Genomic DNA, 27,887 nt, shown 5'->3' with positions numbered 1-27,887 from the left:
ATAACCCACGGTTTTTGGAAGGCTGCCATCATGTGACCGATGTGCTAGCAGGAGTAAAGAAGGAAGCGGTACCGAGCAGTCGACTAAAGGCCCATTTATGCTCAACGTTAAATACGGATCCGGATACGGACGGAGCCTTCTGTCCGTGCTCTGCCTTCATTTCGTCTGTATTTCTGCACATTTCCATAAAGCTTACGGATACAGGCCAAACGGAGCAGTACCACCGGGAACCATGGGGGCAGTGTTGCTGTCACTACCCGATACGTAGCGCTAGTGAGACACGAAGAAGAAATAACAATTCAATACAGCGCCGAAGCTCATGGGACCTTAGATCGGAAAAAATATGAATGGCAGTGAATGAGGAGAGAAATATTATCTTTTGGTCCCGTTTGAGTCGTGACATGAAATCTAAATATGTTGTTAATGAATTTAAAACATAAATTTTAAGGTCAAGGAAGTCATACTTTGTGGTAAAACTGTTGAGATATAAGCTTTTGAAAAAAACGTAATTAGAAAAACTACACAGAAGGTGGTCGTGTATGTGACGTCATAGCTTTCGCTCGCTTGGAGTGACTGCAACCTGGCACAAAACACACAGACATCTTCAATCATAAATCGATTAATCATAAAACAGTGGAATTTCAGCGGGGAGTAGGGATAGACCGATATGGATATTTTAGGGCCGATGCCGATACCGATTTTTTTCCATCACCCTTAGCTGATGACCGATTATGGACTGCCGATTTTCTTGAGCTGATATTTGGGGCCGATACTGCTTTTGCTCCCTCAATTTACATAAAAAAAAAAAGACACAATGATAACAAATATTACAGGTCTCAAGTTTAAAATAAGAAACATTTATTGAACAGTAAAAAATACTAAAACAAGATGGAAAGTTGAGGTAGGACAGGTAGAATATTATTATTATTATTATTATTATTATTATTATTATTATTATACATTCAAATAAAAAAAAGAGTTCAGTGCTCTTAAATCTTCCAGTAATGTCTTTATAAAATAAACAAATATTTAAGCTGAAGCATAAATAAAACAACAACTACTGTACACAGTAGGATTCAACAGCTTTGTTCAACTTAACCACATAATTTCAAATGAAGAAAAGTGCCAGGGAAAAATAAATCCGCGAACCCACACGCGTATCGGCCGATGCCGATACAAGTAAAAAACTCGGCCCGATATATTGGCTGGCCGATGTATCGGTCTATCCTTAGCGGGGAGGCCAAGCTGCAGGAAGCAAGCGAAAGCTATGACGTCACATATGCGACCTCCTCCTGTGTACTCTTGAGTCTTTCTAATTCAAAAGCTTATATCTCAACAGTTTTACCACCAAGTATGACTTTCTTGACCTTAAAATTTATGTTTTAAACTCATTAACAACATATTTAGATTTCATGTCGCAAGTCAAACAGGAACAAAAGATAATATTGCTCTCCTCATTCACTGCCATTCATATTTTTTCCGATCTAAGGTCCCATGAGCTCTGCCGGAAGGGGCGTGACTTCGGCACTCTATTTCTCTCATCGTCAGTACTAGAGAAAAGAATTCTCCGTCCTCCAGTCGCGATGTATTTAACAGCCTCACCGACCACCACCTCCTACAACGCTGCCTCCGTTTTTGTCTTTTATGCAAGAGGTACATTATCAATATCTCCTCCACAGTCGCCATGTTTGTTTTTGAGTTTGTTGTTGTCATAAACTTTTGACTCTGCGCTGCCCCCTGGTGGATATATTGGTTAACATCCATGCAAACGTAAAGGATGCATGGAAGTATGTGGGCAGTGACAGTAACATCGTTTGAAACGGACTTATACATTTTCGTACATAAAGGGAGCATAAATGGGCCTTTAGGAGGCAGGTTGGGGCGGTGGATGGATCACAAAACACAGGACTTTCCCCGGGACTTTGTCAGGAGAAGCATGTTCAGACGCAAAAAATATACGTTGCGTGTTGCTCTCAGAGTGTCGTGAAAAGTGGTTGTTTTTACTGGAACACTGCTGCGTTTTCTGCTGGGATAGTGGCAGAAAAAGTGGCTGTTTTTTACTGAGACACTCCTGCATCTCATGCAATTATAGCGTCACAAAAAGTGGATGTTTTTACTGGAACTCCTGCATTTCGTGCCATTATGGTGTCACAAAAACCGGTTGTTTTTAATCCAATCATGGCTTCGTTCCCTGCCAGGATATTGCCACAAAAAGTAGTTGTTTTTTTACTGGGGTATTCCTGCGTCTTGTGCCATTATAGTGCCATGAAAAGTGCTTGATTCTTACTCAAATATCACTGCACCTTCTACCAAATAGTGCCACAGAGAAGTGGTTATTTTGTACAGAGACGTCGCTGTGTTTCCTGCCCTGACAGTAGCAGTAAAGTGGTTGTGGTTTTACGGAGACATCACTGCCCTTCCTGACGGCACTGTGCCCCCAAAGCCGGATATTTTGAGCCAAAACATGATTTTTTTCCTAACTATAACCAAGCTGTTTTGGTGCCTAACCCTAACCACACAGTAACCACAGCATCGTAGAAACGTTAAGATACAACATATCTGCCGTGTATAAAAATGCTATATAAAGGTGGTTTGCACAAAAACTACAATGCCAACACTGATTCTGGCCATGAGGGTGCAACAAGAATAACATATCTGCATCACATTCGACACACATACACTTTAATGAAAGATTAAAGCCTTCAGTGTTAAAGCCAAATATGTGTTGAGGACGACAACATCAGCGATTTGGAGTTTTTCTCATGATAAAATTTACTGTTCTGTTTTAATAAATGAAGAAAACATTTGTCAGCTGTGACTGTTAAACCTTAGTGACTTTTACTCTTTAAGAAAAGGAACAAAGGATTAAAGTCACATGCTGCAAAATTCAGGCTCAGCAGGGACTCGATTCAGTCGTTTTAATCATTCATCCATTCATTTATACACCCTCTCATCCTGTTCAGGGTCACTGGGACGTTTAAATCAGGGTATACATTATTTACAAAGTGCATGTATGGAAATGTAAATCCTCTCAACATGCTGATTTATGTTTATGCATGAGTACGATCATAAGACCTGCACACTGCTGTGACAACACAGACACTTTGCTTTATATGAACCTGGGTTTTTAACCAGTTTCAAGAGTTCTGTGTGTAATAATAGTAACAACAACAACAATAATAAAACAACGATAATAATGCATTTATTGCATATTTATTGGCACCTTTCAAAGCACCCAGGGACACCTTACACAGTTAAAAACACAATCAGCAATGCATCTACAAATCAATTCAGTAATATACAATAATAAGCTAACAGAATAACTAGATGAAAATCATTATTCTAAAAATCTGAACAGCTGCTGCAGAATCCGAGAGGAGCTGAGAATATTTAGACTTTTTTAATGTAAACTAAGAATTCATCATTCAGTCTGGCTTTTATCATTTTTACATTTTTATTTTTTATTCACACTTGTCTTATCGTCATTATTATTTCACAGTTTTGTTTTGATCAAAATTTTATGTTGATTATTTTGATTTAATTTATTCAATTTTCATTAGCATTTTAGTAATTTTAACGTTCTTTTGTCAGTTCCTTGTAAAGCACTGAAGTACACTGATTTGTTTAAAAGGTGCAGTATAAATAAAGTCTGACTGACTGATTGATTTATGAGGCTGTTCTCACAAATTTTTCATGTTTTCCTGCAAAAAGTAATGCACCCAAATTCATACATATTCCAGGTATTTTGAAAAGCTGTGATCACGTGACCAATGCACTGACAGCAGCTAACAAGAAGCAGTCCTGAGTGCTTGTAAGGAGGTGCGTTGGGGTGGTGGGTGGCTCGCAAATAAAACTGACTTTCACCCAGAGTCACGTGCTCAGACCTGTGTGAACTTTGAGTCATTTTAAGGTACGTCCTCACCATGTTTCTCTTTCTATGAGAATATTTTGGATTGATTGAGGAGCAGGGCTTCAAATGTGTTTAATTTGGACAGATAAATGTCAGGAAGTTCAGTTAGCCACACTTTCATTTAAAAAAAAAAAAACACTTTTATTCTGGTCTCTCCCCTGAAGTCGCGTGTTCAGATCTGTATGAACTTTGAGTCATTTTAAGGTACGTCCTCACCATGTTTCTCTTCCTAAACATAACCACAGCACTACTTTCTATTGCCTAAACCTAATCTCCATAACTTTACATTAATTATGTAACTGTCATCTGTGGGATACAAATTCGTAGGATATCTATGGGAATACGTTGGATTAATTGAGGAGCAGGGGTGCCACTTTAAATGTGTTTAATTTGGAGAGATAAGTGTCAGGAAGTTCAGTTAGCCAAGGTTTCCTTTTCCTTTTCTTTTGTTTAGGACAGGGGTCGGAAACCTTTACTATTAACAGAGCCATTATTGGCCAAAGAAAAGAAAACAAAATCTGTCTGGAGCTGCAAAACAGATTTAAATAAAGGTAACAGCCTATCAAGTGTAAATTAGCCCATCAGCAGTATGAATAGGTCTTAATGAGCATATATGATTTACTATAAGGTGGCTCCTCTGCAGTGGGCTGTATATATTTTTTTAGTGTAATTTTTTTGGTCAGTTCTGCAATAAATAACTTCATTTTACCAAAATCCACCTGGTTGTTCGTTGCTTCTCTTCTCTCCTACAGAGCCGATTACAACATCACGTATCTGTGACATCTCACACTGTTTGACATCTTAACACAGAATCAAAACACACACAGACATTATGACTTCAATAATATATAAACAGAATGTGTTCATCAGCAGAATCTGAGGAGACAACAGCTGAGATATTGTGAGCACAACAACGGGCCACCAACATATTACATAATGTTTGTTCCTAATAAACTGCAGAGCACGAAAGGAAACAACAGCAGACTTCAAATGAGAAATTAAAACTGCACTGCTCTAAATATGACCTTTTTTAAAGGAATATGAAGGTTACATATATTTTTAATACTTTTAATTTCAAACGTTGATGGAAAGTAATTAAAAAATATCTTAATTATCTAATAATATATCATTTTCTTATGTGATTTGTAGTTTGTGCTTGTTAAAACAAAAAGTAGTTCACACACTGACGTTAGTAACTTGCTGCATATTTCCTTTTACACTGTGTTATACCATCTGACAATATAGTTTCCTCCGAGGCAGCCACAGGGAGAAAGTAGGCCTGTATAGTAATGATGTAACGATAAGCGGGTGAGAGACACTTGCTAGCGTGTGCCGGCTACGGACCTGAGAGAGGCTTAAGGGCTTGTTTGTGTGTGTGTTGGGGGTGGGGGAGGGTTTACATAACCATCAGGGCTTGTACAGCTCCTCGCATTGCTAATGCGGCTTCCCCGGCCACAAGCCTGCTTTAAGCTGGAGGATAACAATGAGAGAGGGAGACAGACAGACAGACAGACAGACAGAGGGATCTTTAAGCCGTGCACTCAGCATCACTACGTCCAGTCACAAAAATCATCAGCTCATCTGTCTGGCATGAAGCGAGACAGATGTGAGAGCTCCTCCTCGTCTGCAGCGCTCAGAGTTTGAGACTCAGCGTCACTTTACAACAAACCGTGACCTGCAGGGCGACGACAAAAATCTAATAAGGTGTAACAGTTTTCTACGACAAAGACGAGATGCTGACGTGCTGAAATCCGATCTTTCATGATAAAAACTATGACAAAATATGTCTAGACGAAAATGTTAGTGATGGACTGTCAGACATTAAAAATGAGGAGAGGAGAATGATAAATAAAACTTTTTAGAAAAATGTTTTAAACAAGGAAGCAGAGCCGTGCTCACAAATATGTTCTCATGCCACATGAGCGTGAGTTTGAAGTTGGTGTGCCGAAGGGTTAGTAAACATCAGGAAATAGTTTGTGTCAAGATGTTTCGCTAGCCTGCAACACTCTCAAACCTCATCCGCATCTGTTGTTGGTGCGAGCTGTAATTCAGCAGCAAATAATCAGCCGTGTGCGTCTGACTGTGGATGGTGGAGCTGCTGAATGGATTTGTGGAGTTTGTTAGTTGCAGCGGTGGCTGTTAGCAGCTAGCTCCGCTCATTAGCTGCTGAACGGCAGCGGAGCAAGCAGCCACCTGACAAAGTCCAGTTTTAGGGCATATACAGATATTTTTATAAACAGATATTTTCCCCCTTCGTTTCAAAATATATCAACAAAATATCTCAGTCTCCAATAGAACTTTAAAACAACTCAAATTGCTCATGTGTGCAGTGTTCACACAGACAGTGTTGCTGCTGCAAAGCTGCATGCTGCTGTAACTACTAGTTATGGAGCCGTGTAAACCACTGCACTGTCAATATGATCCCGCAAATATTTCACAATAAAAAGCCTCATGTTAACATAAAAAGGGATTCTGTCCACGGAAACAGTGTCAGTGAACTTTTATTTTAAAACAGAAACAGGAAGTCTTGACTCAAAATTAAAACTTATATTTTTTTCATGTCTGTGACAGATATAAACATCTGTAGTGATAGATGGCATGATGTCAATATGATCATCAAAACACCATTTTCACGGCCTATTTGATGCTGGAAACACGTGTCACATAAAAAAATAGGCGAGCCACGAGACTCCTTTCTTCTAGATGTTCTGCAGCTGAGCAGTGCCACTCAGATGGGCAGTGTGACTCGGGGCCGGAGGTTAGTTTTCAAAACGCCTACTGGAGATCACATCACTGCTGATTCCCGTTCAATGTCAGGATGGAGAAGCTCACTGAAACATACAAGTGATGCTCTGGACATGTGAAAGTTTTCCCTCCACTCCTCATCAACAACAGTCCCACTCTGGAAAGTGTCGCACCATCTGCTGGTTCCACCGATCCTGATCCAAAACCGTCGGTTCTAGTGGACTTTAAAACCATGAACGCTGAGGTGGCAAAAACACTGAGCGCAGCAGACGTCTCAGTTCGTCGGTGAAGTGGTGAGTTTAAGTGTAAAGTCGTCATTAGTAAGGATAGACTGATACATCGGCCGGCCGATATATCGGGCCGATATTTGAGTTTTTTACTTGTATCGGCATCGGCCGATACGCGCGTGGGTTCGCGGATTTATTTTTCCCTGGCATGATTTACAGACAGGCATCCACGGGCAGCTCTGTGTTGCCGGAAGACCCTGCTGCGCACATGCAGCGAATCCTACTGTGTACAGTAGTTGTTGTTTTAATTTATGCTTCAGCTTAAATATTTGTTTATTTTATAAAGACATTACTGGAAGATTTAAGAGCATTGAACTTTTTTTTATTTGAATGTATAATAATAATAATAATAATATTCTACCTGTTCTACCTCAACTTTCCATCTTGTTTTAGTATTTTTTACTGTTCAATAAATGTTTCTTATTTTAAACTTGAGACCTGTAATATTTGTTATCATTGTGTCATTTTTTTGATGTAAATTGAGGGAGCAAAAGCAGTATCAGCCCCAAATATTGGCTCAAGAAAATCGGCAGTCCATAATCGGTCATTGGCTAAGGGTGATGGAAAAAAAATCGGTATCGGCATCGGCCCTAAAAAATCCATGTCGGTCTATCCCTAGTCATTAGACTCCGCAGTGCTAACAAACGTTAGCAAACCACCATCGTTGTTGTTGTTTCCAGTGTTTGTTTCAGTCAGATCGATGAGTCAGAGATTACAGTTAATCCTGGGAGTTTGTTGTCTCGTTGCCTCAAATTAGTTATTTATAGTGTCAAAGTTTGAGATGTTGAGCATTTCAAACAATCAGTACGTGTGTGCTCACCCCTTAAACCTGTCAAAAACTCTTCTGGACAAAATGCATGTTTGTAAATGTGAAGTCTAAATAAAATTTCAACACTTGATGCAACCTGTCACCTCTACTCCAATCTCTGATACCTGTATTTGCCTAATTGAACTAGTCTAAATAAGAAAGAACATTTTGACTAAGGCTTAAAGTTGACTAAAAATTTATGTCTATTTGTCGACTAAAACTATGAAAGATAGAAATACTAAAACGTGATTATAACTAGTGAACACAAAATCAAAAACAGCTGACAACACTGCTGTGGTATCAAAGTCTGACCATCCAGTCCACCCCGACCAGCTGCAGTAAATACCAAAGAATGAGCTCAGTTGATGATTTCATGGCTGTTAACATAAGCGGTCTCTTCATGTGACGAGGCTCTGGACGTCTGGAGGTTAAGATGAGACCTTGATGTTCTCAACTCTCATGGTAAACAGTCTGGACCAAGAGTTACACAACACTGATTCACCTCTTCCCTGGTTGCATGATTATACCGGATTCTGTATAATGTCGGAAATACTGTACACAGCTGAGCAGATATACTTACTTAAAGTATTTGGTATATCTGTGTCCACATCCTAAGACTTTCTGCAACATCAGATAAACTTCACGTAATGACACTGAGGCTCACTGAGTTATTCCTTTGATTCATACAGTGTTTGACTTAATATCAAGTCAGTTGGAAAATTTGTGAAACAGTGAAAGAGACGACTCCTCCGCTGGATTTCTAATTCAAGAATGGAGAACCCAGTTTAATGCAAGTGACTGTAACCTGTGTGTGTTTGCAGGTCAGGGTCACGGGACTTTTATTAACAGGTGCAGCTTTAAATTAGACATAATGACAGGTAATGGGTCAGGTCTGGTACTAAGCTTTACGGGTATGAGCAGGGGCGGGTTTTCAAAAATGGACCCGTGCAGGACACTGATTTCGCCACCTTGCCACGTATCATACTGCCATGAAAGGTGGATTTTGGCGTCGGTGTCTGACACCGGAATCTAGGCTTGTCACAATACCAGAATTGACCTATTGAATTGAAGTCCCGCCCTCAAGCGCGATGAGCCAATCACAGCGCATATAGCCATTCCCATACACTGGGACATTCTCTGCCTGGACGTCCATTGAAATGCATTACAGAAAGTCAGTTTGTTCGGTTTTATGAGCTTTTTCTGAGATTTGAAGTTTAAAAATGGTCAAACGGTGTGCATGGGGTACATGCAACTCTGACACAAGGTATCCTGAGAGGCTGGGCGACCAGGTGTATTTTTTACACTTTAAACCACATCTCAAGCGAGAAAAGTGTCTCCTTTGGATAAAGTTGTGTGGTAACGTTAGACCACAACATCAACTCAACGTGAATAAGATTAACAATGATGTCTACATCTGTTCTAAGGTAAGTCAACATTGTGTTTGAGGCAACATATTGTCACTTTGCTGGAAAGAAATATAAAGTTATCTTTAACATCTCTAGCTAACGTTAGCTAAAGTTAGCCTAACGTTAGCTCCTAGCTGCGTTGTTCATCATGTCACCTTGTTTGCTGGGAGTTCATTAGCCTATTTTGTTCTAGTTTTGTACTTTGGTGATCGTACATCATTGTTAGCTGTTGTCCAAAGGGCTCTACTTAAGCTAACGTTAACTTCTGGAGCTTAGCTTCATTAACTTATCTGTAATGGCAGAGATAACAAAGGTTGGCAAACGTTATGCTGAATGATTCAGTGTAAATACTGTAGCACCAAACTAACGGAGAGACACTCTTGGTAAAGATGGTAAAAAGGCCGTTATCCTTTTCTCATATTCTGAGCCAAAAACCTTAACTTCAGTGGCACTTTAACTTGTTGTCTTTGATGGTGACGGCAACCAGATGCGGTTCACAAGCGTACACTGTGACCTGTAAATTTTGGCTTGTAATTTAAGCTTTTCATCGACCTTCTCAACAATAAAATGATGAATATATCCCTCCAATGCGTAGTTTAGGCCCTTTTGGTTACTTCTCAATGACATCTGATCGTTATGTCCCCAAAAATCATCAGTTGCCTCCTGTGAAATGCCGTGTACTGTGACACCTGCCATAGCGCCGGGCACTGAATATTGATAGTTTGTCCGAGTGAGTGAAAGGGGGCGTGGCTTAGCCATAGGTCAATTTCAGTAGTCGATACCAATACCAGTGAACTTCCACGATTCTCAATACTCATTCGATACTACGATAAAAATCAAAAAACAGAACTCATGTATTTCTAAACTCACTACGTTAATAAAACTGAGCGCTACACGAAGGCATCACTTGCGGTGTAAATGAGACCCTCTCCACACACAACTCCTACTACCTGACTTTTCGGCAAGCTGAGGTGTTGTTGCTCCAGCAGCACTTGTAAAAGCCATTGTTTCGGGGCGTCGGTGGCTTGGTGGGTGGAGCAGGCGCCCCATGTGCGGGGCTGTTGCCGCGGTGGTCCGGGTTCGACTCCGGCCTGTGGCCCTATACTGCATGTCTCTCCCCCTCTCTCTCTCTCCCCCCTTCACACTTTACTGTCCTATCAATTAAAGGCAAAAATGCCCTAAAAAATATCTTTAAAAGAAAAAAAAAAAAAAAAAAAAGGCCATTGTTTCTAGCAAAGACGAAGAAGAACAGGCGTTATATCAATCAATCATCAATATAGATTGATCGTGTTGCTGCGGGACGTGGCGACTTTAACTTTTAAACTTTTACACAGCATGTCTTTCTGTTCGTCGCCGTACCTGAATCCAAAGTATCGCCATGTAATAGACATTGCGTTTTTTTCACCACCAACTCAGCCTGTTCTTGGTCAAGCTCATGCTCTTCTTCAGCGTATTGGTCACTGCTGCATGCGCCAGGATAGCTTGTGGGCGTTATGTCAACAAACTCCACACACTACAGGAGAAGCACACACGTTAACAGTTATTTACATTAAATTGCAAATTGCACAGCCTGACATCACGATTGCGATTAGATTAATCGTGCAGCACTAGTTGGCATCGACCCACGTCTTAATCAGAAAATACTACGTTCACAATAAGGCTCAAATCAGAATATCCACACAGAACATGCTGTTAATATGACCCGTATCAAATCCAGAATATTGTGGAACATTACTGCACATGTAAGCTTAGTCACTGATGCATGAGCGCACACACACACACACACACACACACACACACACAGGTCAACTACAGTCTACACAGGACTTAAAATATCCACCGGGCTTCAGGACATTTCCACACCTCAACCTCCTGACACACAGAAGTCAATTTGGCTCGCTGATTCAAAGACTTCACACATGTGTTACACCCAGAGAGAGAGAGAGCGACAGATCCGCTCACGGTACAGTTAAAGGTAGGCCACAAATAGCACAGGTACCAGCAGTGTGTAGTCGTGTGTGTGTGTGTGCAGTTGTGTTGACTTGGTATTCAGACAGTGACTGCAGGCTAAAGGACCAGCAAGGATGCTATTCTTAGTCGAGCACAGCAGCCTCCCAGAGCACCGCCACATGTTCACTACAGACTCACAAACACAGACAGCGGTACATGTTCAGTCAGAATCCTGCTGTGATATTTAAACTCCTGGTTTTAAATTTAGATATATTTCTATATCTGTAAACGTGAAGAAGTGAAAACATCGTACACACGTGTCACCCAGCACACATCTTAAAATCTGATTCCCGTCTTTCAGCATCCGTCACTGTTCGTCTCTCCTGTTTCAATTTCTCCTCTCTTCATACTCTCTCCATCATGTTCAACTTGCTGTATGAGCTACAGTACATTAGCCACTTCAACTTATCAACCCTCGTCTCCATGGAAACACATCAGTCAGGTGGTGCAATGGGTGAGTAGCCTATAGTGGGCAGCAGCATTAGCATAAAGCTAAAGCGGTGGGCAGGGGGAAGAAAGGAAAAGTAAAATAAAGTCACCACAGATTCCACATGTGGCCCGACCCTTCAAAATAAAAGCAGGAGTTTAGTTTAATTTACTTTAAATCAGCTGACTTCTCAAAGTTCTTTACCCCGAGCTGATCATACTGAGAAATCTGGATGTTTTAACCTAAAGCTGCTCTTCCCTGACGTGTTTTATCGTCTTTCAGCTCAGTGTTTTGGCTTTTGCAACCTGCAACTTTATTGTTTTGGTTTATTCTCACCTCTCTCATCATGAAGTTGACATACACTCACCAGCCACTTTAGTAGGTACACCTGTTCAACTGCTCGTTAACGCATATAGCTAATCAGCCAATCACGTGGCAGCAGCTCATTAACATTTAGTCACGTAGACATGGTGAAGACGAGCTGCTGAAGTTCAAACTGAGCATCAGAATGATGAAGAAAGGTGATTGAAGTGACTTTGAACGTGGCATGGTTGTTGGTGCCAGACGGGCTGGTCTGAGTATTTACTGGGATTTTCAGCACAACCATCTCTAGGGTTTACAGAGGATGGTCCCAAAAAGAGAAAATATCCAGTGATCCAAAATGCCTTGTTGATGCCAGAGGTCAGAGGAGAATGGCCAGACTGGTTCAAGATGATAGAAAGGCAACAGGAAGTCAAATAAGCACTGGTTCCAACCAAGGTGTGCAGAAGAGCATCTCTGAAGCAACAACACGTCCTCAAACCTCCGGTCTGAAACACCATGGCTACTAAGACCAACAGCAAAACAACATGAAGCTCCAGGAAATACACCCCACCGAGGTCGGCTGTAGCTCTACACTCGCTAACAACCAAAACTGGATTTTACTTGTGGGCAAACTGAAGCTTGTGGCTGGATATGTGGTGGATGAAATGCTGCTCCATGAGTGACTCTGTGTCTTTTAGGCAGAGTTTTGGGAAAACACTGGTCACAGGCAACATCACTTGCACACTATCACGCTATCTACTCCTGAAAAGAGTAACGAGTAATAAGTAATATATTACATTTTTAGTTTAATGAGCCCAGCACCGTCATGGAGGGAGTAAACAGTGGAGGCTGAATGGGTCAAGCACAGTTTTTATGATGTGTAAAGCTACTGTATGAACACTGTGTACATAACCTGTAGCAGAATACCTGAAGAGACCCGTCTGTGTTAACGTCATATTTCGACGTTGCTAGGACGCACAGGAATATATACACCTGAGTGTAAATAGTCAAAGTGGCTATTTACACTGCAAATAATATCGTTGACTGCAGACACCTTGGTGCTAACAGCATCTGTCTAAGTGTAATGTAACCTAGATTCAACAGCAGCAGGAAGTTGTTTTCAGCTGTAAAAAGCTGCCGTACTCTGCCTGCAACAGCTGACAGACACAGTTAGAGAGCAGCTGGTGAACACAGTGGAGCATTTAGCTGCTACAGAGACATATTTCCTTCAGGAGGTGGTGGAGACCAAAAACAGAGGTATAAGAGAGACTATTGGACGGACATTTATCAGATGACACAAACACAAAGACTCTGGTGAATTATCATGCTGCTCCATGTCTGCTTTATACGCAAAGAAGCAACTGTTTGTTAACTTATTCACTTTACCAACTTTATAAAAAATGTGTCCTGGGATCTATCTTACTATATAATGACGAAAACTGTGTGTGTGTGTGTGTGTGTGTGTGTTCCATGTTTTTCTCCTCACTGACTTGGTCAATCCATGTGAAATTTGGCACAGTGGTAGAGGGTCATGGGAGGATGCCAATGAAGCAATATTACATCAATTGGCCAAAGGGGGGCGCTATAGCAACCCATTGAAATGTCAAACTTTGAATGGGCATATCTCATGCCCCGTATGTGGTAGAGACATGAAACTTTGCACAGAGATGCCTCTCCTCATGAGGAACACATTTGCCTCAAGAACCCATAACTTCCGCTTATATAGATTTTCCGCCATTTTGAATTTTTTGAAAAACACTTCAAATGGATCTCTTCCTAGGAAGTTTGAGCGATCTGCATGAAACTGGGTGAACATAATCTAGGGACCAATATCTAAAGTTCCCTCTTGGCAAAAGTTGGAAAACTTACTAAAACTGAGCTTCTATAAGGCAATGAATATTGCGGAGGGCGTGGCTCATCACATAAAGGTGTATAACATCTCAAGGGTTTCACCCATCACCACGCAACTTTGTAGGCATATGACCACACATAATCTGAGGGGACCCCTCCATTATTGACCCCATCAAACAAAATGGGGGCGCTAGAGAGCTCATTTCTTATCTGGCAACTGGGTGGCGCTATAACAACAGAAAAATGCTTCAAAATGGCTAAAATGCGACCGATCGCTGTGGCTCCCCCTGTGGACCAATGTTGGTGTTGTTTTCTAATGTTTGGTATGACTAAGTCATGGTATGGTATGCTGTACATAATCACGGAAACTGTCAGTGTGTCATTCTGTCAGTCCCACGTTTTTCTACTCACTGACGTGGTCAATCTATGTGAAACTGCACATAGGCATTGAATGAGTTCCCTCTGAGCGCTAAGAGAAGTAAAACATTCAGGACACCACAGTTTATTCCACACTACTGAAGCTGCTCCTCTTTTTGGAATCACCAAGGAGTCGGGAATAATTTCACTTTCAGCCATGCTTGTTGTTGCCGTGGGTTACTGTATGACGTCAATATGTCAGCAAGTTGAAATATCACGAATTATCACAATATGAACTCTTCATAACATATTAAAAATTATACTGGTATTATCATGAACAAGATGACATGGCACATATTTTTTCATGACAAAGATTTCTTTGTTACCCTGGAAAACAAATGGGGATAAATTACAAAAAAAAAAATTGTTTTGGCTATCAGTCAAATTGTTATTTTAAACATCAGTATCGGCCCAGATTTTTTCAATCAGTTCATCCCTACTGTTCCCCACATTGTGCTTCTGAAGTTGTTCCCAGCAGTCTTACATTCTCTAAATGTCTTAACTCACCAGGGTTGGACTCAATCTGAGCAGATTTACACAACAAAAGTTATTACTTTACTCTCACTGTCACTAACATACCAACACACTGATCATGTCTGAAGGTGACAACATAAACAAGTGTAGATCAATTCCTCCTGTGAGCTGCAGATCAAGTTGTTGCAAGCATGATGCAACCAAACGCACAGAAACAATCACAGCTCTGCTCAGCAAGTCAGACGAGCTTTTATCTGCTAATGTTTCCAGTTCATTAGGCAGTAAATCAGAGCGGTGCACTGTATTGTCTCTCACTGTTGTTCTCATTTAACAGCCTGTTTAACTCATCTTAGCCTAATCCAATTACAGGGGGACATCCCAAACACTGTGTTCAGTGGGTAAACACTGGCTGTCCAGGTGCAGCCTGTCCACAACACAGACACTAACACAACGTTATGACATCTACATGTGTATATTATCATTTCTATGGCATTTCTGTGTGTTTAAATTAATGATTGCATCACGTGCCCAGCCTTCATTAACTAATAAGAGACCAGATATACAGCTACCGAGGTTAAACGTGTCAGAAAAGAACAATATACTTCTTACATGTAATACTGTATTGCAAATAATGGATGCTGTCTCCTCTTCTGAACCCTAAAAAATACAAATCTGCCACAAAATGTTTCCTGTTTTAAAATACAGTTAAAGCCTTCAAGCCCTCAAAATTATCCTGATAATATGTTTTGCCATATTGCCCAGCCCTACTTGCATCATCATATAATGAGCAATGAAACAGGTGGTATGTTCTTATCTTATTAGGTGTCATCTCATCGCACAGCCTTCATGAAGTGTCTGCACCAAGCAAAACTACATTCAGCCAAAACAACACTGAAACTAATACGGAAGCAAATAATATAGATGCTAATTTGAAATGAAGACCTAGTTGCTGCGGTGAAAAGGAACTCTGTACATTTATTCAAGTACAATTTTGTGGTACTTGTATTTTACTTAAAGAATTATTTCACTGCTGGAAAGAAAGACACAAGTAATTTTGAAATTGGTGTCACAGAACCAGAGGAAACAGAAACAGGAAGCCTTTGCTCAGAAGGTAGAAAACCTACAACTACCAGAATGCACTGCGCCGCACTGAACCAATAAACGTTCCTGCTGGGGATGGCAGCCGGCTGGTAACAAACAATCTTGTATCACAGTTAAACAGTAAACTTAAACATGTTTCTGAAAACATTTAAGGTGAGAAAAGACAACTCAGTGACAGAATCTTGGTTTAAAACTGATCAGCACTAACTAGGTTTTTTTTTCTGCCTTCATTTTCACTGTGCAGGAAACAGTATAGTGCCCACTTCCTGTTCACACTCTAACTATTACAGCTAAACACAGCAATAAAATATGTTTCTAAAAACACTGTGGGCAGAAAATAGGCAATACAGCACCAACTCGGCCGACCTGATTTCCTCGGGTAGATTGTTCCAGCCTCAGGGCCCGAAGAAGCAAACGCTGTCCTCTTTAGTTTTCAGACGGACCCCTGGAACAGACAAAATACCTCTGCTGCCTGAGGACCTTAAAGTACGTCCTGGCATCTAGGTGCAAGGCCCTTCCTGACCGAGACAATTATAACCGAGCCTGGTCCGAACCCGCGCACAGCACTGTGCACACAGTCAATGGAGCGGAGCCTGTGTTGTGTTCAGGCGTTGTCACGTAAATAACAAATTGCAGTACTTGAATAGGCCATAGCACAAACACAGAAGCATGCAGAGTTGGCCGAACCAGAGCATAATTTAATACTCTAATTTGTTAACACAAAAAATGTTTTTTTTTTTAACTTACAATGTGGAAGCTGAACAATATAAATGAACATAGATGAAAGTAAAATATTTAAATTCTAGCATTAAGTATTAAGTAATGGTTAATTTCGCTGTTAGGTGGTCAGCTTGTTATTAGATTCAATTTTTTTTGCTATTATTTGTTTTAATAACGAACACTTGCTCTCACACACTAAAGTGGTTAAATTACATGTAAATACAACGATGAAAGCAGCTTTAAGAGGCTGAGATCTTGACTCGTGCTCACCACACCAAAGCAGCACATTGAGATGAATGTACAGATCACAGTTACGTTATAATGAACAGGGTTATTATGACCAGGCGCAGAAACAGACAACTGAATAATTAATGCTGTATCTGTGCAGACAGCCGACATCAAATGAGTCCAGTTATCAATGCTACAGAGTGCTTTGATGCTCTCTGATGTTTTGTTCCGACTCCATTAGGAAGCCGCTTCAGATTTAGACTACTGTCTAAATCACAGGGTGGCCTTCATCAGGAGGAGATCAAATAATGACTGTTTGTGTCATCCATCCATCCATCTTCATCCGCCTTTCCGCCAGACGTCCCTCTCCCCAGCGACGCTTCCCAGCTCCTCCTGGAGGATCCTGAGGCGTTCCCAGACCAGATGAGATATATAATCCCTCCAGTGTGTTCTGGGTCTGCCCCGGGGCCTCCTACCAGTGGGACGTGCCCAGAACACCTCTAACAGGAGGCACCCAGGAGGATCCTGATCAGATACTGAACCACCTCAACTGACCCCTTTGGACATGAAGGAGCAGCAGCTCTACTCCGAGCTCTCTCCAGATGTCTGACTCCTCCCCCTATCTCTAAGGCTGAGCCCAGACACCCTACAGAGGAAACTCATTTCAGCCGCTTGCATCTGTGATCTTATTCTTTCGGTCACTACCCAGAGCTCATGACCATAGGTGAGGGTTGGGACGGAGAGCTTTGCCTTCTGGCTCAGCTCCCTCTTCACCACGATGCCCAAGTCACTACAGATGTTGCACCTAAGCGCCGATGCATCTCACGCTCCATGCTACTTTACTGGTGAACAAGACACCAAGCTACTCGAACTCCCTCGCTTGAGGAAGTAACTCTCTCATGTCAAGTTAATTTAAGTCTGGATGTTCGATGAACTTCCTCTGACACAAACTGCTGCATCTCTCCGTACACAAGGAGCTACGATACAATGTCACTGCAACAACTTTGATTTTCTGTTGTTCCAATTTAATGTGTCACATAGAGCTGCAAAACTTAGCTGACTGACAAAAAACTATTTCCATAAGCATTTAATCGCAAAAGCGCCAAAACATCTGACAAGTTCCATCTTTCCTTGCATCACAGCTGACCGAAAATGTTTGAGTTTCTGCCTGTCTGTCAAACAACACAAGCCTTTAGATTAAGTCTCTTTGAGCTCTGGAATGATTGTGACAGGAATTTTTCAATTTTCTAACTACTGTTACTAACTAAACTGATTAAGCTACAGATTAAATCGCTGATGAAAATAACGGTAAGTTGCAATGCTCGATTGATCCACCACTTTGATCTAGACTGAAATATCTCAACAACTATTGGAATGGTTGCCATGACATTTTCTGCAGACTTTCATGTTCCCCAGAGGATGAATCCTGCTTACTGTGGATGTTTCATCTCATGTCATCGTCAGGTCAATGAGGAGATCTGCAGAACTAATGAGCCTCAGCTGTACTGCAAGTACCTGCATGTTAGCATTTAGCTTAAAGCACCAACGTGTCTATAAATACAGCTTCACAGAGCAGTTAGCATGACTGGTTTTGGAGCAACATATGCTGCCATCCAGACGACGTCTTTTTCCAGGGATGTCTCTGTTTATTCCAGTGAGACAATCGACCTTTCCCAAACCGCCTCCTACTAGGGGTGAGTTCGTGTACAAAAATCTCTAAACGTTTAGAGTGGGTAATTTTTTTCGTGTAAACGTGTACACGGGTTTCACCACTGGGTGGTGCTATTGCATTATACTAGTAAAGCCCCAGTTATCTGAATATCAACTGAACGGGCCATTTAACCAATGGTTACAGGCTCCACTCCAAAATATCGCCATTCGGGACGGTCCGCCGATCCGGCGATCACGGATATTTGATGTGGGAAAGATGTAGCCAGATGTATTACCTGTTTTTAAGCAGCACCGAGATACGTGGCTCGTCCGTCTGTAGCATGAGTCATGTGCGCCACCGACCCGTGCGTAAAAGCGTTTTTAATTAAAAATTTAAATTCTGTGTCCTCTCACTGCGGATGCTGTGATTTGATGGCCCGGTACTCACTGTAGCCCACTGGCGAACGACCCCCTTAACGAACGCGCCGTTTTAATAGAACGGCACTATCCACTAAGCGTCGGTAGCTTAGTGGATAGTGCCGGCGCCCCATGTATAGAGGTGGTGCCTCGCCACAGCGGTCGTGAGTTCGACTCCGGCTTGCAACCCTTTGCTGCATGTCGTTCCCCCACTCTCTCTGTCTCCCCACTTCACACTGTCCTTTACATTAAAGGCAAAAAGCCCCAGAAAAAAAATAATCTAAAAATATAAATAAATAAAAAATAGAATGGAGCACATAGGCTACCGACCTGTTGCCAAACCCGGTCTCACACCATTTCTTGTCATATTCACCGTCTATCACAGTTAAAAAAAGTTTTTCGTGTACTAATTTTTCATGACTGTTTATGATCTCAAACACGTGTAAACGTGTACACGGACTCACCCCTGCCCTCTACACCTTTTCCCTATCCACTTCAACTCTGTCTCTGTTCACGTGTATCCACCTCATTAAGTGCCATTCCAAAGCAGCCAGTGAGGAATGGAAGTGGGTTACCCTCCAACAACGAGCCTGCACCGATGCCAACTTACTGAGCATGTGCAACACAGAACTGTGTTCGTCATGGAAGACACTCCGTACAAATAAAGTCCCCACAACTACCCTGAGGAATATAAACTGTTCAAACTAAGATAGACATTTAATATTGTCATTCAGATGTTACATCTTAAATGATATATTTTATTCTGGATCAAATATAAACCTCTCTGGTCTCTATAAAACAGTGGTTGTGTTTATTTTAAAGTCTAACAGGAACTGTTGCAAAAACCGAGCAGCTTATGAACATCTGAGTGAAAAATAGACTTGCTCGGAATCGGGCCGGTTTTCAATCACTGCCGATTGATTCAATTATTTATCTAACGGCGAAAGCATAATATACACAACCAAAATTCCAGTAACGGCAGCATGAATCAAATAAAAGCGATACAACTACATATGAAAAACACAAAATGGGAGTAATTCTACTTATCTCCATGGTTACCAAATACAACGACAGCTCCTTTTTTCGCTGCAGACAGAGAAGTTTGTCCTAAATCTCGCCACTGTGTTTACACTCCACACCTTGATGTGTGGTGCCTCATTCAGCTGTGAAGGTGACTACAATCAGTGACACTCCGAGACGGAGTGGGAGCAGGTAGGGTCCGATTTTGGAAAGGTGCAATGAGACAGCGTGGCTTCATAGTAAAAGAGTGCAGGTACTAGACTGACCTGCCTGCAGTCCACACCTGTCTCCCACTGAAGATGTGTGGAACATGATGAAGCACAAAGAACGACAAAGAAGCCTCTGGTGCATTGAGCAACTGCAGTCATATATCAAGCAAGAACAACAAACATTTAATGAGTGTTGTTAAAAGAAAAGGTCACACAGTGGTTAACATGCTCCTGTCTTAACTTCATCATCACGTGTTGCAGCATCAAAGTCAGAACGAGTGCTTATGTACAAAAAACATTAAGTTTATCAGTTTGAACATTAAGTATCTCGTCTTTGTGTTGCAGTAAACTGAATATGCGTTGAGACTTTGCAAATTGAGGGTTAGGAACTCTACCTCAGCTACACAGAGCCTGGTGTCTCTGCGGTAACACTGCACAGATTTTATTGATTGTTCCTTGTCATCATGTTTTATGTTTTGTATTGTGTGTTTTTGGTTTGTTTCTGTTGTTTAGTCTTTTGTACTTTTTTCTCTCCAGTGGATTTCAAGGCGTATCCATCCTCTACTTGTAAAAGTAAACAATTCATAAATATGTTGTAAAAAAAAAACACCTGGATACTTTGGAGGCTGTTGGACGCAGCTCGTCTGTAGTGTCCACTCTGGTTTCCTGCTGGCAGTGAACGCCCAGGAGTGAGTGAGGAGTAAACAGTGGCTACAGACAGACAGACAGACAGACATTCAGACAGACAGCCTCCTGTGGCTCTAATGCCAAGCTGTCACACTGCAGCTTAACTCTCCTCTGTCACTGTCTTTATCTTTAGTTTGTGTGTGAGACGGAAACACCAGCGCAGAGACAGAGAGACAGTTTGGTAGTAAAGAAGAAGAGATGACTGACGATAAACCGAAAATGCTGCTTTCAGTTTCTGTTCAGAGGAGCTGTCTCAGATACCACAGATAAAATATGCAGGTAATTTGGCAGAAAATGCATCGACGCTGATGCCGGTGTGTTTTCAGCTTAAATCCTACAAACTGGACCTTTGAGTCTAATTTAATTTTTAATAATTCTAGTACAGTCTGGTACTTTATTTTCACTATTCTATATACACCAAAACATTGAAGCCACCGATAGATGACATGAACTATACTGACCATCTCCTTACAATGCCATGCTCTGCTGGGAGACCTTTGGTCCTGGTCTTAATGTGGATGCCATTTGAGGTACTTCACTCATCTAAACACCACTGTAACCCTCCTCGATGGCAGTGCCCCCCCTCCAGCAGAACATGCACCATGCCTCACCACAAACAATGCTCAGAAACACCCTGCAGAATGTGACAAAGAGTGAAGGCATCAACTTGACCTCCAAATTCCCCAGATCCCAATCTGATCGAGCATCCGTGGGACGTGCCAGTACCCCACCTCACAACCGACAGGTCTCAAAGGATCCAACACCCCAGTGCCAGACTCCAAAGCACACCATCAGAGGTCCTAAAAGGCCCCATTGTGGATCAGGGGTACCTCTGGGGTACGAGCTAGTCCCACAAATATTCAATCAGACTGGGATCTGGGGAATTTGGAGGCCAAGTCGATGTGTTGAGCTCTCTGTCAAAAAGTTCCCCAGCAGAACATTGCACTGTAACAAGGTGATCAATGTTATTCACTTCAGCTGCCAGTGGCTTCAATGGTGTATATGCTACTGTATATATGGACACTCACTTCTTGAAACAAGTCTCCACAAACTTCTTTTTTAAAAGTGTGCAAATTAAAGTGTTAATATCAGACTACAGAGCTGAGACCTTCTCTGCATCCTGAGTACAAAACCTTTCTGCTGTTTCTTCTGTTAGACAAACATCCAACGACACAACCCAGCTATCCATTCTGTCAACAGTGAAGATCTTACATGACAACCTGAAAGGCAACTTTGTTCTTTAAAACTACAGATATCATGAAGTGTGTTCTTTTTTTAAGCGAAAGTTGGTTGCTAATTTTTTCCTCATTCAAGCATAAATAACAAAAAACTCTTTCCTCTACAAACAAGCAGCCATGTTGAGTGTTTCTCTGCAGCAGAGAGGACTCAAGTGTTGGCTGAAGGGAAACTGCAGAAGGAATACAAATACTGACGCTGCAGATAACACTGTGTTTGCTCTCAACTGGGAGTGCTGGGAGTGCTGGGAATGCACAAACGTACAGCAGAGAGACGGATGTTAGAAGTTTAAAACAACCAGGACACAACGAACACCTGCAGGTGCACAAAGAATCCAGACACATTTAATAAAGCTTCCACGGAGTTTGCATCTTATTGCATCTTACGGTCGCCATGTTTGCAAACTTCTCAACTTCTGTCATGGCAGCTGGGAACGGCAAGAGGCCTGTTAGTTATACCTGTTTTTACACTAAGTCCCAAAACTGTTGCTGAATAGAAGCTGTCAGTAATGTTCGTTGGGTCTGTAATGATTTGGTACCACAGACAATAATGCGAGCGCTAACGTTAGCTTGCTAGGTAACATACATTGCTGCCGCTGCAGCAAGGACGTTGCCTTTTTGTGCATGGGACGCCCGCTCTAACCGCTGAGCTGCTGGGCCCCGGAGCACGCATTGTAAACCTCAATATCGTAGTCCATTATGTTCATTTAATTGTGAGGGGCAAAAATCGTGATCGTGATTAATATTCGACTAATTGTGAAGCCCTACAGCAAATGTGAGTGTCTGAATGTCTGCTTCAGATTTGGTTCCAAATAGCTGGAGAGACAATGCCACAAATTTTAACCTCGTTGTGGCGCTAGAGGAAAATTCAGAGGATCACCAAAATCAGAATGATTAATCTTCTGTGTAACATGAATGTCTGCACCAAATTATGTGCCAGTCCATCCATTTGTTGTTGAGATATGTCACTGTGAAACAAAGTCGTTCCACCTACTTAAACTGCCATGTGTAGAGCCATAGGACTGTGAATCCCAACTTAAACATGTATATATCACAGGAGAACATGAAGTTTCACAATGTGCAGCAATAAGAACGTCAACTTTATAAAGAACTACTCACGTTTGCAGAGACTTGTAGCAGCTCAGCTTTCTGATGTGATGCAGAGTATAGTGAAGATGTGGGACATTTAAATAAACAACACACTCTTTGCTAACACAGTGTTAAATCAGTAGCCCATGTACTGTGTTTGAAACACAATGACAGATTTAGTCCTATTAATTACTTGTTTGATTACGAGGAGGAAAACGAAGCTCTGACACAGAGACAGGATCATTGTAGCTGCACATTTATGACCCGTGTTGCTCACCAAAACTATTTCATTTCTTTTTTATATAACAGACCTCACAGGGGAAGCCTGAAATTAAATATAACTATAAATAAGGGCCTCCCCTGTCAGACTACCATCTCTTCAATAACAATAAAATGGGAAGTTGTTTAAAGCCATATTATGTAATATATTACATTACATAATATATTATCAGAAATGATAAATAATGTTTATTTTGTGGACTAACTGTTGCTTTTATGGTCCGGACGATCCTGGATGGCTGAGGCTGATATCAATGATATTCCAAAATGGATACATGGATACACATAGATATAGGCAGATGTTTTTGTACACAAACATATATGGTATGTGAACATTTAAACAAGTTTTTTAAAGATCTGTGACACATATCTATCAAAGAAAACATTCATCAATGCTGTCTGGAGGACAAACTATGTACTAGTGGCAATACCGTTTCCTGACACCCCTCCTCCCTAATAATTTTCATACAGCAATTCTTTTGCAATAGAAATGCCCAGAACATGAGAAATAAACTTAGAATATACAAAGAAATCTAAGCCTGTATGTAAACATGTGATGTGTGTGAGTGATCATGACAGCCAGAGCTTCTAAATTCAACTACAGCAGTCGCCAGAATAAATGGTACCTGTTTTGTTGCCACAAACACGGTTAAAAATGTCCCAACTTCTTTAAAAAAAAAAAATACCTGGTATGGTCCACACAAACACAGCTGTAAATATCCTGACCTCTTGTCAAAAAATACCTGCCTTTGTTGATACAAACACGGGGATAAATGTTCCACGGTCTTGTTAAAAATACACAATTCAGTTGCAACAAACACAGCTGTTAATGTCCTGACATCTTATTAAAAAATACCCACTCTTGTTACTACAAACACGGCTGGAAATGTCCCAATGTCTTGTTAAAAAACATACTTCGTCTTGCTGCCACTAACACGGCTAAAATGTCCCAACCTCTTGTCAAAAAGTACCTGCTTGTGTTGCCACAATCACAGCTGAACTATACCGACCTCTCGTCAAAAAGTACCTGTTATTGTTGCCAAAATTAAGGCGGGAAATGTCCCAATATCTTGTTAAAAATACACAATTCAGTCGCATCAAACACAGCTGTTAATGTCCTGACATCTTGTCAGAAAATAACTGCTTTTGTCATCGCTGGAAATGTCCCAACTTCTTGCTAAAAAAAAGGTATGGTCCACACAAACACAGCTGTAAATATCCTGACCTCTTGTCAAAAAATACCTGTTCTTGTCGCAACAAACACGACTGTAAGTATCCCAATGTCTTGTTAAAAAAAATATTTGCCCTTGCTGCCACTAACACGGCTAAAATGTCCCAACCTCTTGTCAAAAAGTACCTGCTTGTGTTGCCACAAACACAGCTGGAAATGTACTAACGTCTTGTAAAAAATACCTGGTCTGGTCCCCGCGAACAGCTGTAAATGTCCTGACCTCTTGTCAAAATATACCTGTTCTTGTCGCCACAAACACGACTGTAAATGCCCCAACATCTTGTTGAAAAATACACAAATCAGTCGCATCAAACGCAGCTGGAAATGTCCTGACATCTTGTCAAAAATCACCTGGTTTTGTCCCCACAAACACGGCTGAACTATCCCGACTACCTGTTATTGTTGCCAAAATTACAGCTGTAAATGTCCCAATATCTTGTTAAAAATACACAATTCAGTCACATCAAACACAGCTGTTGATGTCCTGACATCTTAAAAAAAAATACTTGCCCTTGCTGCCACTAACACGGCTAAAATGTCCCAACCTCTTGCCAAAAAGTACCTGCTTGTGTTGCCACAAACACAGCTGTAAATGTCCTGACCTCTTGTCAAAATATACCTGTTCTTGTCGCCACAAACACGACTGTAAATGTCCCAACATCTTGTTGAAAAATACACAATTCAGTCGCATCAAACGCAGCTGGAAATGTCCTGACTTCTTGTAAAAAAAAAAAATAAAAAAAGACCTGCTTTTGTCCCCACAGACACAGCTGTTAATGTCTCAACATTTCCTTAAAAATACCAGGTTGTGTTGTGTGTTGGTCTTGAACAGTGGTCTGTTGGCAGCCATGTCGCCTGGGAGTCACCCCATCCACCATCCCCTCCTCCTCGTGATGAGAAGGCTCATCTGAACGACATCACTTTAGAAATGTTGATATGATACGTATGAACGTACAAACGTATTCTCACCCTACTGAAGCGTGAGCACATTAACTGTTGCCACATTACAGCTGTTTATTCAACATGTCTGCTTTTTATCTGCCTGTTTGTGAAGTCATGACTGAGTCAGGGTGTCACAGGCAGCGTGTGTCTGACGAAGCATGACAGATTACCTGCGTATTGATGAGATTAAACTGATATAATCCACCTGTAATAAACTATACAGGATCTGCTGAACATGTGTGGAGGAGAAAATGAGCTTTTACAGTCTATAAACGAACCACTACGCTCATGACTCCAGCTGCTGATGGGACGAAACACATCTTCAGACCCTGCAGCACCAAAAACAAGAATGTGGGTCATTTAAAATTAGCTTCCACACAACAAATATTCTCATAAGGGCCAATTCTGTTTACAGTGAAGTCTTCAACAGCATCAGGCTCTTTGTTCACCTCGTTATACGGGACGATCTCTATAAAGGTCGGGCTATTTTCAACACATTACAGAGTCAAGGATGTTTCAGCTGTGAGAGAGAAGCAGCAGACGATGAGATGTGTGCAGCAAATTTTCCTTTTTAATATATTCTGCAGCAAAACATTGACGTTGTGTATGTCAGACGTTTCTCAAACAGTCTAAACAAAATTAAAGTCTGGCAACAAGCTCCAAGACAGAAGCATGAGAGGATGAACGATGAAGACTGAGATAAAAGTCGAGTAATCAATAGACGGAAAATTTTAAAAGGCATTAATTTAAAGACACTTAAAGGTTCCAGCTTCTCAAATGTAATGATTTTTCGATTTTCTTGATCTTCTGTGATAGTAAACTTAATATGTTGGGTTTCAATTTTATGTTTTAACAACATTGGGGTTAGAGTGTGGTTAGGTTTAGGCACAAACACCACTTGGTTAAGGTCAGGAGAACTTCATGTTCTTGCGTAAAATACCTGGTCTGTTTGACAAAAATGGCTGAAAATGCCCTGGAAAATACCTGGTTTGTCACCAAAAACACAGCTGGAAATGTCCGAATGTCTTCTTAAAAAATACCCGATTTGGTCCACACAAACATAACTGTACATGTCCCAGTATCTTGTTAAAAAATATATACAGTGTGGTCATCACAAACACAGTTGAAAATGTCTCATCGTCGCAAATTGGTGGCCACAAAACAGCTAAAAATGTCCTGACGTCTTGTTAAAAATGACCTGGTTTTGTCACCACAAACATCTCAACATCTCGTTAAAAAAAAAACAAGGCTTGGTGGTCACAAATGTGGCTGGAAATGTGCCGAGGTGTTGTTAAAAATACCTGCTTTCTTTACCACAAACAAGGCTGTAAATGTCCCAGTGTCTTCTTAAAAAATACACGGCTTGCTCATCATAAATGTGGCTGGAAATTCCCTGTCGTCTCGTTTAAAATACCCCATTTAGTTGCAACAAACACAGCTGGAAATGTTGTGACCTCTTGTTAAAAATATGCAATTCGGTCACCACAAACACGGCCAAAAATATCCTGATGTCTTGTTAAATATTACCTGGTTTTGTCACCACAGACTGCTTTCCTTGCCACAAACTTGAAATTTCCCAGCGTCTCGTTAAAAAAAAATCCTCTCGTTGCCACAAACATGGCTGGAAATGTCCCAACATCTTTTTCAAAATACTTGCTCTTCTTAAAATGCAAAGATTCTTCAATTTTCTTGATCTTCTATGATCGTAAACTTAATACTTTGGGGTTGTGAAGACGTCACCGTGGGCTCTGGGAACTTGGGACGAGCCTTTCTCACTATTGTCTTCTGACTTTTTACATAAAGACTAAAATGGAAAACTTTCAAGATTCTACTCAATATGACGACAAAACCTTTTTTTCTCCCACACACAGATCATAAATCCAACCTATAAATATGGCACATTACAAATGGTTGAGAAATGTAAACGTTATAGTTCTTTTTATCCAGAAAACCACAGCTCCCCCGTTCACCTGAATTGGTCTACAGACAAGTCTTTCCTTCTCCAATATGGCAACGATGTTGACGTATGATCCAGCATCAATGAGGCATCTACGTTTCTACATCTATGCCAATAGCTACCAGGGAAAACAACATCACCACCCTCTGTCTATTTTGGTTGCTTAGTGGTTGACACACTTCCTTTGTGCCATAAATTGAACCATCATTTCCCTTGAGATCGTAACCGGTGGCAAACACAAAGTCATAGCTAAAGGGAGACCTACAGGAAACCAGTCTACACACAGGTGTTGTCAACATTTACTTCATAATAAGCTGAAGCAAAAAACATGTCTAAAGAAAATAATCTGCAAAATGTTCGTTGGAAGTTGTGTTTAAAGAATAATTTCACTGCTGGAGAGGTGTTGTTTTAATAAACTGGGCTGTTTCAGCAGCAGAAAGATGCAAATACTTTGACATTGGTGCAACATGACGAGAGAAAACAG

General features: G+C 41.1%; 1 protein-coding gene across 2 annotated transcripts in view; it reads right to left on the bottom strand.

Moving 5' to 3' along the window:
- Positions 1-27,887, bottom strand: part of rasgrf2a (Ras protein-specific guanine nucleotide-releasing factor 2a) — a 62,400-nt gene that overhangs the window by 32,179 nt on the left and 2,334 nt on the right. The window lies entirely within an intron of this gene.

This window comes from Epinephelus lanceolatus, chromosome 19 (assembly GCF_041903045.1).
Source record: "Epinephelus lanceolatus isolate andai-2023 chromosome 19, ASM4190304v1, whole genome shotgun sequence".
NCBI classification, from domain to species: Eukaryota; Metazoa; Chordata; class Actinopteri; order Perciformes; family Serranidae; genus Epinephelus; species Epinephelus lanceolatus.
This window is presented reverse-complemented; position numbering and strand designations above follow the sequence as displayed.